The sequence below is a fragment of the Patiria miniata genome, unplaced genomic scaffold, assembly GCF_015706575.1.
Source record: "Patiria miniata isolate m_02_andy unplaced genomic scaffold, ASM1570657v1 HiC_scaffold_7, whole genome shotgun sequence".
In the NCBI taxonomy this organism is placed as follows: Eukaryota; Metazoa; Echinodermata; class Asteroidea; order Valvatida; family Asterinidae; genus Patiria; species Patiria miniata.
The window spans coordinates 28,201,084-28,212,690 of record NW_024037074.1 but is presented as its reverse complement, the minus strand read 5'-3'; the positions used below and the strand labels follow the sequence as shown (position 1 = coordinate 28,212,690).

The following is an 11,607-nucleotide window of genomic DNA, read 5'->3' as shown; positions in this document are numbered from 1 at the left end:
AGCATTAAATCTCATAATGTTACGCAGTCATGACAAATCACTGGACGAAATTTTAATTTTGAAATACAGAATTAACCCGTTTTGGGGGCAACAACTTAAGAAATACTACATGTGTTCAATTAAAATTTCAAACACCATGCTTTGGAGATCTACAGTCATGACTATTATTTTTTTTTAATGGGAAGTACGTGTAGTTATCACTTATGTCTTTGGAAGTCGATTTACAGGGCTTGGGGTGCAGCCCTGTATTAAAATTCCCATAGACACCAGTGCTAAATGCCCGTACTTCAAAATTCTGGTAAAACACTCAGAACTCTCACAGGTATAGACCGCTTGCAGATGCGTTCGATACTTGACACGCGAAGGTGCGCGACGCCATGTTATGGGACAAAATGTGCATAGATAGATATACGCTTGTCCCACAACATGGCGTCGCGCGCCTTTTCGCGTCGATTATCGAACGCATCTGCAAGCGGTCTATAGTTGCACAGAAAAAAAAGGTAATCAACATGTCATCTTTTATTTTCTTTTCATTTTTTTTTGGGTGGGTTGACCAATGAATTTTCTCGATATTCTCACCCAAAGAAGGTGACTCCTATGTATGTGGTTTTAGTTTAGGAAAAGATAATTCGCATCCGGGGCCATGGTTTACCACGATGGGAACGTACAGCAAAACTATTTTTACTGAAATAAATCTGCCAACGGATATTTAAAAATTGCGGAAGAACATGTTTTACTGGTAACAATAATAATGACCGCATGTCAGATTTGTTTTGGCGATGAACCCCTCCCTCCTGCAAAAATTCCTGGATCCGCCCCTGCACACACCCACCTCCCACATGCACGTGGCGATGACCCTGGCCCTAACATACCCGGCGTTTGTAAGCTGAGCGTGTGAGGAAATCGTACAGCTTTCACCCTATTCAGCCTCTCTCACCAATGCTCTCCCTCTCATTCTCACCCATCTCCCATTAATCTGCGAAACGCAACCACCTTATCTCTATCACCCTTCAAACCCAAGCCAACCTGAACACCCTGCCCTTCACAGGCGGATGCAGAACAACACTGTCGGTGGGCTTCTGGTTGTGTTGGGGGAGGGGGGGGGGGAGGTGCAAAGATTCATGGGCCTGACATCCAGCATTTTTCATTTCTCATTTTGTTCTGTCTACATGTTTTAGCATTTTAAGAATCCGTGGGGTAAATGAGATAAGTAGACTACACCATCGTCTTAGTGCCAGTCATTGTTCTTGATGAATTCTTGAAAGATAAGTAACAATCGGCATCATATTTTGCTCCCCGCCCCTCATCTTCAATCCCTAACCCCTCGACACCACTAATCATTCATCCTCCACCCCATCCATCCTCAACCAATGTTAACCCGGCCTTTCATTAACACCAATCCCCAAATCTAGAAGTCAAAACAAACAAAAATGGACAAAAATACAGGTAATTAACTGACTTTGTTTGCAATAATTTGTAATATCAAAGGGATTAAAATTGTTATCTATAATCACATATTTAAGTACTTAATAAGAAATCATTTTGTTCATAAGAGTCAGACTGGGATTTGCTCGTTCATTGAACGACAAACGATTTTATTGACTGTATTCAGTAAACGGTCAAAATTTCTCTGTAATTTTACTTTCCTGAGAGGAATTCGATGGAATGTATTACGAGTGGGACAAGGTTTTCCACATTGTTAAAAGCTAAATGTTTAATTAAAGTAATGTTCAAAATACAGTTTTTGAGTATCTATATTCGATACTGATTACATGTTATATGATTAATTTCTGTGCTTAAATTAGTTAAGCTGTTAAACAGAGCACATCCTCAAATGTATACTTGGAAAAAAAATGTTTCTTAGAATCAAATATATACTATAGAATCATAATTGCGTAATCTGCTGATATAGTGTCACATTATCAACTCAAATTACTTTAAATCGTAAACAATTTCATCGTAGTGAAAGCTCTAAAACTCGACTATTAACATGAAACAAAACTCAATTATACATTTATAACATGGGATACAAAATAAAGTGTTTTAACAAAAGTTGAGAGTTCTTGGTTCACTGTGGCTTAATTTGAAACTGTTGTTTTTTTCAAGAAAAACAGTTTCCGAGGAAAAATAAATGATACCACCAGGCTTCATTTAATCTCTGGCTGTATACGGTATGCGAAATGCAAATGAAAAAAAAACAAAAAAAAAAAAACATTTTTTTTAATACATGCATTTGTTACTTCCCAGACAGACTATTGTAACGGTTTATGTTTTTTTTTATACGATTACCAGTTTAAGAAATGACAACATATATGGAGAAGGAAGGGTCGTATGCCCATTCTTCAGGAACTACGTTGGCACTTGGTTACGGTGCGGAATGAATTCAAGATTTTTCGGTACTTTTCAAACTTATCCGCCATGGTGAGGCAGCGTTACGGCGCTTCACAGAGTAAATATCAGTTCATGCGTTTCACATTCGCACTAAAAGCTGTGATGGGGTTCAGTTTAACCTTCCTAAAGTTCGTCCAAAGCCTGGCAAGGCATATAGTGACCGTGCAGACTTCCACGTTATTTGAGCGAAAAAAATAATGCATTTGAAGTGTTTTTCAATCGCATCTAAAACCTTCTTTTTCAAAAGTCATATATTTAACTTCTTTTAAATTAACTGTTTTTTTACGTAGTTTTGATACTTGAAGGTAAAATGCTTTGTATTAAGAATCAATTATTTTTCTTATTATCATGACATTGAACATTTTTCTTTTAATTCATTGGTTACTGTGTTGGCAAAATGGAAAGCGTAGTGTAGCACTGCTCCTGTATATTTATGCGTTGTGATTTCATTATATTTATTTAATTATTTATTTATTCGGAAAAAAGGAGGAAGCCACTGAATGACGTGTCGTGTTCGGTCGAAGAACCCTGCACCCTACCGTACATGGTAAGATACACCGAGTCTCCTCGCTGCAGGACCATTACCGCGCTACCAGACAACTGACCAAGTTGATTTGATGTATCATAGGTAGTGATCACCTTGTAGTTATTTTTAACAAGACGGATGTAAAGGTAACCGCTGCTGCTATACTTAAGAACAGAGAACGTAAATACGTAGGTGCCCGGCACACTACATGTGAACGTGCCGCTCTCGAGATCGAAGCGGGTACCCGGCAGAAGTGTCTCGGTCTGCTGGAAGGGCAATCGGTAGTCGTTACTACTAGATTCATCCGAGCTGCTCGTCCTCACCACGGTGAATGCCACCCGCTTGTTGGAGTCGTCTGGTGCCTCCCCTGGCTCACCCTTTATGACCTTTAAGACCAGCCTGACCGGCTGCTCCAACAAGACCCGGTGGGCCTCTCGGACCTATCTTTCCGGGCAGACCAATCCCATCATCACCTTTCGACCCAGTATTCCCAGGTGCTCCCCGCTCACCCATAGGGCCAATAGGGCCAATCTCACCTTGCTGACCTGCATCGCCCTTTGACCCCGGCTGACCGTATGGCCCCATCGGTCCTACTGGCCCCATCGGTCCTACTGGCCCAGGCAGACCAGGTATGCCGAGTATTGCAGCAGGTCCCTGGCAGCACTGCTGACACACCTGAGACGCAGGACCATCACCGTCCGAGGGAACCGGCCCAGTAACGGAAGCTCGGAGCTTAACAGAGTTACCCAGAAGGAGGGCGATTGACAGAATGGTTGCCACGAAGATCTTCATCTGTTAAGAAAACAATACAGGGCCTATATGTAAAACTAAAAACAAAATCAATATGCAATAAGAAATAAGCGTAATGATGATTCATACACTGAAGAGTTTGTCTTAAAGACAAGTGTGACTTCATAATAATTTTTGAGGAATCATTATTCAGAGAATGTGTTCGGCGTGATGACAGTGGCCTATCCGGGGGCAAGGGGCTATAACATTATATGAAAAGGTTTTTACCGACTTACATTAGTTTTGTTTTATGGGGACGGCGCGCCCTTTCCACTGTCATGATATAATCAATTAATAAACATCACCACACCAACCTCGATGGTTTGCTCTTTAAGACTTGAAGATCAGACTTGAAGAGGTCAAAAGGAGTTCACTGTAGGCTGAAAAATAATGAACAAAGAAAACAACGGTTATACGTTAATGCTTGAGTAAAGAAAGAAATACTTTATTCATCGATTTTAATACAATGTTGAGGGTTTTTTTCTCACTTTGATCAATAACCATTCGAAACCAGGAACAATTATTCACAAATAAAAACAATGGTCTAAGATTATTTGCTTTTTCGTGACCGAATACGCCCAGAAAAAAGCAACATGTTTTAATGACACTTTTGGACACATTTCTCTGGAACCTGAATGCTCCCTGAAATCATCATTAAATTTTTCAAACGCTTTCATGAAAGCCTTTATTCAAATTCATTATACATTTTATTCAAATTCATTAAACAAAAACAACCTGTGTATTTTTGAGGAACTAGTAAGTCATTGAATCATTTTTGAAAGCATAAATATCTGAGTTTTTAAACAGCATAGTCTTCATTTAAATATGTTTTTTTCCCGTCCAATTTCACACCTTGCTCATTTAATGTGTGAACACTTTCTTTCAAATTCAAAAAGTTGAATTTAGCGAACGATCAAATTATTTAAGGGTATCTCCACTATACACATGCAAAGTAGGCAATTGACGTATTTGCACTGAATTTATTGTGCTTTGGATTTCAGTCAAGCTCGGGAATTCAACTTCATGCTTACGTTCACAAAAGTCATTCATGTTTAATACAATTCGGCAGTTTAGCCAAATCAGTGGCGGCTCTAGGGGTGCGGAGGGGGCGCCTTCCCCCGGCAGTGACCGAATATTTATCAAAAATGGCAAATTTCGATTGAGAGAGCCATTCCATCTTCACCCTTTCTACCGGCACAAACTTCGCCCGGCAATAAACTCTCTGGATCCGCCCTTGAAAGTATTATTTGGCAGTGTTATAAATGACAAAATGACATGACTTTTGATAAAATTTCATGAAGCAATTTACACACTTTTGTTTTAATTGTCAGGGAAGGAAACATGACAGGAACATTGTTAGGTGGCTAGATTATAGAAAGAATGACATTTTGAGCACTCGCCCAAAATGAGGTTTATTTCGCAAAAATATACTTTTTTTTCATATTTAGACCATATTAACCAGTTTGTTAATTGTTGTTATCACTCTGTGGAAATAAAAAGATAATTAAAAGGATACTCAAAATCAATCAAATTTCTTTTGTTATCGCTAACACAATAAACAGTTAATGCAGTCTTCAATCATTTTCTATAGTTTAAATGCGTATCTCTCTTTTAGTTCGTTTAGTTCTCTTATTTTGTTGGGTTTGTTTTACGAAACTGATTGTATGTACGTAAACATGAAAGAAAAAATCTCGTGCGTGTTTCGTCATTAACCAATATGAAGAACCGGGTAAAATTAGGACAAGAAATCTGGGTTTTTTTTAAGGGAAGATGCAAAATCTAAATTGACGCTCGAATAATTTGTGCAAACCTCAACTCTTAACATGATTCTACAAATGTATCCAGCCACGGGCGTCGCCAGGATTTTGTGTGTGTAGAGGACAAATCACATCCCCCCCCCTCCCATATCATTTTCCCGATTGATACATTTTTGAGGGTGTCCAGGGACATTTGCACCCCAACCAATCAAATCAACAACGATATGAAATTCGCACCTCTTTCTTCTTTTTCTTTTTATCCCTTTTTTTCCCTCCTGTTTCTGTTTGTTTGCATGTCCGGGGGGGGGGGCAATTTAAACATGAATAAAATGTGTGCGATAATGATCCGATTTGTTCGTTGCGCCCTTTAGTCTGTTCGGACAATTGACACTTTTATCCTGCAACGCTTGAAAGTAACGCTTAGACCTAACGTTGCAGACCAGTAATACATTTCAATAGACCCCAATGTTAAAAGTTTTATGTCACCACTTTAGAAATTCAGGAAAAATACACATAACTCTTTGAGGACTGTACAAGACGTACATCAAATTAAAGATTATTTCATCATCCTTCATTTTCTGTTAAATTTTCTGGGGTTCAATCATCTAGGTGATCAAAGATTTTCATCCCTAAAAGCAGTCCTGAAGCCAATCGCCATTTTGAAAATGGACGCCTACGCTCCACTGCAAAATAGAGGCATTTTAGGGCAGAATCATCATCCACATTTGACAGAAATACGAGCTGGCAGTCCTCTGCACGGCTTTAAACTTTTTTTTTTACAAATCAAGTTCACGGCCTTCAAAATGCTCTAATTCTCATGAATTTGAAGGCATGCAGTTCGTGATTTTGCCGGCGTAGGCATTTTCGGACTGATTTGCTGGCCTGCACCCATAAACAGAAATGGTTTAAAGACACACTTTAAAAAACACATTACGCAAAAGGTATTGAGATTATCCGAATTTCAATAACACAACATAGGACAGGATGTTTCAGATGTCACGATTTCATTTAAACGTTTTTCCGTGGCCAACTGCCGCATAACCTTTTATACTGTATTAGCTAGAGTGATTTCCGGTGGAAAAAGGTAAGCGCATCGCATCGGGATTTCAGGTTTGACAATAAACAGGGAAAACTAGCGAGAGGTGATTGATCATACTGATATTATGGGCGGTCAAGCTTTCGCAAGATTTCTTTCGTTAAACACGATAAGGTTTAAATTTATCATCTGACAAAATTGTGAAAGTGCATGAACTTCAATAATAAGGAACTTGATGTAATACACTCTTGAAAAAGCTACAGCCATGTTTGACTGGAAAACCGGCGAATCTGAATGGCAATAACAACTATAAAACTTCCAGGAATTTATAGGTTTTTTTCACTATTCAGTATTTAGGGCAATTAAAATGCGTCGGGGGTGCACTATGTAAGTAGGAGCAGAAATATTGTCAGACAGGAATCCCGAACAAATAAAACAAAATCGTGACTATATACATGTATTTTCTCTTAGCTATATTATTGCCTGATTTTGGCCTCACACAATTTTGGTCTGAATCCGCATCAACTTTTCAGACTAGAGCTTATTCAGCTGTAGTCTATGCATCATAATACCTGGTTATGATTCAAGCACCAATATCGCATGATAAGTTATCGAATAACCGTATGGAAATGGAATCATCATGGTCGGAAATAGTTACAGCGCACTGTTTTGGCTATAAGCCCTTTGTGTCTATATCATATATCACAAAAGATTTATCCCAAAGTTTGCATAATTATCGTAAAAGATTGTTTCAAAGACTCACCGTGCAATTCTTGTTCGATCTTGCAAACAGTTCTCTTGGGTTGTCGTCTGGACGTGGACATGAGCTGCGGTCGTTGTGAGGAGTGAGCCGGCAGCTTGTGGCTTAAATATTGACGTCGATTTCCCGAGCAGTGACTGAGGAACTTGCGTACCCGGTTTGTGATTGGCCCCCTGCGCGCTGTCAATCACACATCACTGACTCGCCCCATATTTGTGAGACGGAAATGATGTTAATGTTACATTGCCACGCGTTAAACCCGAAGCTTGTATCTCCGACACTCAAATAGACGCATCTAATTGGTGGAATGATCGTATGGATGTCGGTGACACATTCAAACACGTGGATTGTGATTGGCACCTGCCAATCACAGACCACTCACTTGTGGTCACCGACTTGTTGGGTGACTAACTCTGATTGGTGGTTAGAATAATGACGTACACCGGCCATACGTGATCCAATCAGTGTTTGTTTTGCGCTCTGTGTTAGCATTCTGATGCAGTCTATATTTGTGATGAAAAAAACCGAAGATGAAATGAATTCAGCTTTTCAAAAAAGTAATAAGAACTTGAATATTTTGTGTGCATTATCCGGTCCATGTACAATTGCCGCCCTCTAACGGTGATTCCAGCCGTTCCAAAAGGCAACTTAATTATAACCATTCATCTATCCCTATCCACAAGTCAAACGCGCGCTCGCCCAGACCAACTCCTCAGCATGCAAACGACATTGCACCTGCAGAACCCCCTCCACGCGTATTGAGCCCAACCTATACCAAAACCAATCACAGAAATATGCCAACCCAATCTTGACCCTCGCCCAACCAAATCCATTCCCAAGCTTAACTGTTTCGATCCAACCATTTGAAACAGTCTTCTTTCCTGAACAAAACCCCAACCTTCAATGGCCTAAGCACGAATCCACCTAGGAACCCCCGCTCCCATCATCCCTTCCACCTCCTTACCACCATAGGGCAGCCCACGGCGGATCCCGAACCCCAAATGTATGCTAAGGCGGCTTGAGATCAGGGGGGGGGGGGGGGGTGCTTATTTAATGCCAGGGTTCTGTTGTTTTCCTCACCATTAATATTTCCATTAAGGGGAAGAGGATGAGTAAATCGATTTTACAACAGTCGTGTCGTCTATTGTAGCTCTTGTAAAATAATCGATTTTCCCCAATTGATGTGGCTGCTTTAATTCGATGTAAAGATGTATCTAATCCACCTTGCTGGTAGACAGCGGCGTAGCCAGGTTGAGTGGGGAGGCTGGGGTGGGGATGTAGGGGGTTGGGCTTACACGCACAAATAAAAAAAAAAAAGAATGTCCTGCAGTCGGCCCCCATCCCCCCGCCCCCTCCCCCCCCCCGAAATAAATAATTCCCATTGACCATGCGGTTATTAGGTTTAACAGAAATTGCCCCTCCCTCCCTCACACTGTAACATCTTGCAGCCCCCCCCCCCCCCCCATGGTGAGACCCCTGGCTTCACTGCTGCTGGTAGACCGGTTCCGGTTTCCTATATTATGGAGTCTAAAAACGGAGGTGGGGACCCATGCAGTCTACACCGCAAGAAACGAATAAATGTCAGGCCACAAAATAATTAAATAAATAAAAACTAGGAAATGTCAGCAGTACCGATGTAGCATGAATATAGGTTTTATGAAATACGAACTCATTGGTGGTATTGCGCATGCTCATGCATAGATAAATTAGGGGAGGGAACGGTCACGTGAGAGGTTTTAACCAATAAGAGGGAAAAAGAGTTAAATTTTTATACCAGTCTGATTTTCATATGACACCGGGTTATGAAGCATATTTCACAAACAAAAGAATTAACGTTTGTTATCTACTCTATTTTATTCCTCGGAGCATTCAAAACGGCCGATTGTTTTGGTCGGCGTTTCATTCACAAGTATTACAATAACCTTTGTAGCCTTGAAACAAATCTACTCCTCGGATCATACAAAAATCGAGGAAAAAACAATGGGGCTGTTATAAACCAAGTATTTAACACATTAACGTGTGTTGGGTTGATTTCCTAGGTCGATTTTATTTTAGTGTCTTTACTTCTTGTTTGCTACAGTGAGAAGGTGCAGTTTTGTTGTCTGAAATCATGACAACGAACCCCGCCTATTTTTCTCCTTTGTAGTGGAATTTGTATTTGATGACAGGACACCTCTCAACAAAATAGCCTGATTATCAACGTAAATCTTGAGTTTTTTATTCGTTACTAAGAAAGTAAACAAAACTGGAAAAAGACATGGTTTATAAGCTGTATAAAACTCGCAAGTTCAAGCTTCCAAAAATGATGGCATCTGTCATTCACAGACCAATCACTTGTGGTCACCGACTTGTTGGGTGACTAACTCTAACTGGTGGATAGAATAATGACGTACACCGGTCATAAGTGATTCAATCCGTGTTTGTTTTGCGCTTCGTGATTTTATTGGGACCACGCATTTGGTGGCAAGTATATATTTTGTAGTCAGGTTATGTATGCAGTCTTTATTTATGATAGAAAAACAAAGATGAAGTGAATTTAGCTGGAAAAAAAGCGCACTAAGAAGGTGAATACACTATGACATGGTGTGCAAAATATCAGGTCCATGTACAGTTGCCGCCCTCTAACGGTGAAAATATACTGATTTTGCGCATCCCAGCCGTTCTTTATTATAACCATTGATCTATCCCCATCCACTAGTCAAACGTGCGCTCGGCCCAGCCAACTTCTCGGCATGCAATCGACCTTGAACATGCAGAACCCCCTCCCCGCTAATTGGGGCCTCCCATCTCCGCTTATTGAGCCCAATCTATACCAGAACCAAACACATGCAGAAATATGCAAATCCCAATCTTGACTCTCGCCCAACCAAACCCAATCCCAAACTCACACAACTGTGTCGATCAAACCGTGTACAACAGACTTCTTTCCCTAGCAAAACATTCAATGGTCTGATCTCCAAGCCAAGCACTAATCCCCCTAGGAACCCCCGTCTCCATCATCCCTCCCCCTCCTATCCACAACGGCGGATCCCTAACCCGCAAATTTACGCTGAGGCGGAGAGGTGCTTATTTAATGCTAGGGTGCTGTTGTTCTCCTTTCCATTAATATTTCCGTCAAGAGGAAGAGGATCGGTAAATTGATTTTACAACAGTCGTGTCGTCTATTGAGATCTTATAAAAAAAAAAAAGTTTTTACCGCCTTAATTAATTCGCTTTAAAAGATATATCAAATCCGCCCTTTGGGTAGACAGCCCATAGAAAAATAAAGAAAAAAAGCCACGAAGCGCCCCCCCCCCCAAAAAAAAATATGTGTAAATGATCATGGTTATTATGTTGAACAACAATTTATACCACCCTCCTCCAAATGTAGCATTGTGCAGCTTCTTTATGTCCTCTCCCCCCCCCCCCCCCCGGTAAGAATCCTGGCTTCATGCACTGCTGCTGGTAGACTGGTTCCGGTTTACTATATTATATCGAGACTACAAGCGGGGGTCGGGACCCATGCAGTCTACACCGCAAAGACAACGAATATGTCAGGCCACAAATCGATTGAATAATACAAACTCGAAATGTCTAAAGTACGGGGCAATGAGGCCTATTCCCCCCCCCCCAGAAAAAAAAAAAAAAAAAAAAAACTTTGTAGCCCTAGAAAAAAAAACATGAATCTATTCATCTGCGCAAAACTCGACGGAAAACAAAATTTGCGGCAGTAATTATTAACGAAATACTTAACAGGGCTTAACGTGTTTTGGGGTTGAAATCCTCGGTCGATTTTATTACGTTTCTTTACTGATTGTTCGCTAAAGAGAGAAGGGGCCGTTTTGTTGTCTTAAATCATGACAACAAACCCCGCCTAGTTTCTCCTTTCCAGTCGTTGTATAATGGGTTTTTATTTGGTGACAGGACACGTTTAAAAAAATAATCTGATTATCAATATAAATCTTGAGCTTTTTATTGGCCACTAATAAAGCAAAAAAATGAGAAAAGACATAGTTTATTAGCTTTATGACAACTGGCAATTTCAAGCTTTCAAAAATGATGGAATGGCTTACATTTTTGACAATCAATCCCGATAACTTTCTCTGCACGTTACAATCCTTACTTCAGTATATGAACCTAAGTTGAAAACTACAACAAAAATTGCCAAGAAACAAAATCTTTCCGAGAATGAATAAATGATATCGAGGCGAGTCTCCACCCACCTGAGAATAACCCAACCAGTGCAGAAACAATGTATGTTTTACAATCGTTATTTGTTTTTATCTATGATCACATACCAAATTGAACAAATTACATATTTTCTTTGTTCACTTTGTTAGGGGGTCAGTCGAAAAAAAGCGGAACCAAA

General features: G+C 40.3%; 1 pseudogene; it reads right to left on the bottom strand.

The window, feature by feature from the left end:
- Nucleotides 1-2,874: 2,874 nt before the first annotated feature.
- Nucleotides 2,875-3,709, bottom strand: LOC119744326 (annotated as a pseudogene).
- Nucleotides 3,710-11,607: the final 7,898 nt, after the last annotated feature.